Source organism: Arachis hypogaea, chromosome 13 (assembly GCF_003086295.3).
Source record: "Arachis hypogaea cultivar Tifrunner chromosome 13, arahy.Tifrunner.gnm2.J5K5, whole genome shotgun sequence".
Lineage (NCBI taxonomy): Eukaryota > Viridiplantae > Streptophyta > Magnoliopsida > Fabales > Fabaceae > Arachis > Arachis hypogaea.
In genome coordinates this window covers 107,961,785-107,963,991 of record NC_092048.1, presented here as the reverse complement: position 1 = coordinate 107,963,991, position 2,207 = coordinate 107,961,785, and the positions used below count along the sequence as shown (strand labels likewise).

The window sequence follows — 2,207 nt, the reverse complement described above, 5'->3', positions numbered from 1 at the left end:
ACAATTCTCTTTAGAGGGCCTAACAGAACTCTTCAAAGAAGAAGAAATCATGGCAGCCGAAAACAACAACAATGCCAACAATACAAGGAAGGCGCTTGGTGACTTTACTGCACCTACTCCTGATTTCTATGGGAGAAGCATCTCTATCCCTGCCATTAGAGCAAACAACTTTGAGCTTAAGACTCAATTAGTTTCTCTAATGCAACAGAATTGCAAGTTTCATGGACTTCCATTGGAAGATCCTCATCAGTTCTTAGCTGAATTCTTGCAAATCTGTGACACTGTCAAGACCAATGGGGTTGACCCTAAAGTCTACAGACTTATGCCTTTTCCTTTTACTGTAAGAGACAAAGCTAGAACATGGTTGGATTCACAACCTAAGGAAAGCCTGAACTCTTGGAAAAAACTAGTCAATGCCTTATTGGCAAAGTTCTTTCCACTTCAAAAATTGAGTAAGCTTAGAGTGGAAGTCCAAACCTTTAGACAGAAGGATGGTGAGTCCCTCTATGAAGCTTGGGAGAGATACAAGCAATTGATCAGAAGGTGCCCTTCTGACATGCTTTCAGAATGGAGCATCATAGGAATCTTCTATGATGGTCTGTCTGAACTATCCAAGATGTCATTGGATAGCTCTGCTGGAGGATCTCTTCATCTGAAGAAGACGCCTGCAGAAGCTTAAGAACTCATTGAAATGGTTGCAAATAACCAATTCATGTACACCTCTGAAAGGAATCCTGTGAATAATGGGACAACTCAGAAGAAGGGAGTTATTGAGATTGATACTCTGAATGCTATATTGGCTCAGAATAAAATATTGACCCAACAAGTCAATATGATTTCTCAGAGTCTGTCTGAAATGCAAGCAGCAACAGGCAGTACTAAGGAAGCTTCTTCTGAAGAAGAAGCTTATGATTCTGAGAACCCAGCAATGGAAGAGGTGAATTACATGGGAGAACCCTATGGAAATACCTATAATCCTTCATGGAGAAATCATCCAAATCTCTCATGGAAGGATCAACAGAGACCTCAACAAGGTTTCAACAACAATAATGGTGGAAGAAACAGGTTTAGCAATGGCAAGCCTTTTCCATCACCTTCTCAGCAACAGACAGAGAATTCTAAGCAAGACCACTCTGACTTAGCAACCATTGTCTCTGATCTAATCAAAACCACTCAAAGTTTCATGACTGAAACAAGGTCCCCCATTAGAAATTTGGAGGCACAATTGGGTCAGCTGAGTAAGAAAATTACTGAACTCCCTCCTAGCACTCTCCCTAGCAATACAGAAGAGAACCCAAAAAGAGAGTGCAAGGCCATAACCACATCTCACATGGCCGAACATGGAGAGGAGGAAGAGGAAGTGATTCCCACTGAGGAAGACCTCAATGGACGCCCACTGACCTCCATGGAGTTCCCTAATGAGGAACCATGGGAATCTGAGGCTCATACTGAGACAATAGAGATTCTATTAAATCTACTTCTGCCATTCATGAGCTCTGATGAATATTCTTCCTCTGAAGAGGATGAAGATGTCACTGAAGATCAAGTTGCTAAGTACCTTGGAGCAATCATGAAGCTAAATGACAAGTTATTTGGTAATGATACTTTGGAGAATGAACCTCCATTGCTCATCAAAGAACTGGATGACTTGACTAGGCAGAGATTACCTCTGAAGAGACAGGACCCTGGAAAGTTCTCAATCCCTTGCACCATAGGCACCATGACCTTTGAGAAGGCTCTGTGTGACTTAGGGTCAAGCATAAACCTCATGCCTCTCTCTGTAATGGAGAAGCTAGGGATCATTAAGGTACAAGCTGCAAGAATCTCACTAGAGATGGCAGACAATTCAAAGAAATAGGCTTATGGACTTGTAGAGGATGTCTTGGTAAAAGTTGAAGATCATTACATCCCTGCTGATTTCATAATCCTAGAAACTGGGAAGTGTATGGATGAATCCATCATCCTTGGCAGACCCTTCCTAGCCACAGCAAAAGCTGTGATTGATATTGACAGAGGAGAATTAATCATTCAAGTGAATGAAGACTCCCTTGTGTTTAAAGCTCAAGGATATCCCTCTGTCACCATGGAGAGGAAGCATGAAGAGCTTCTCTCAATACAGAGTCAAACAGAGCCCCCACAGTCAAACTCTAAGTTTGGTGTTGGGAGGCCACAACCAAACTTTAAGTTTGGTGTTGAACCCCCACATT

The 2,207-nt window shown here is 42.1% G+C and overlaps 1 non-coding gene across 1 annotated transcript; it reads right to left on the bottom strand.

Annotated features, from left to right (window-relative positions):
* Positions 1-454: 454 nt before the first annotated feature.
* On the bottom strand, positions 455-562 carry LOC112739929 (small nucleolar RNA R71). Its single transcript, XR_003170863.1, has one exon. It is a non-coding gene; the product is annotated as a small nucleolar RNA R71 (small nucleolar RNA).
* Between the last annotated feature and the right edge of the window lie 1,645 nt (positions 563-2,207).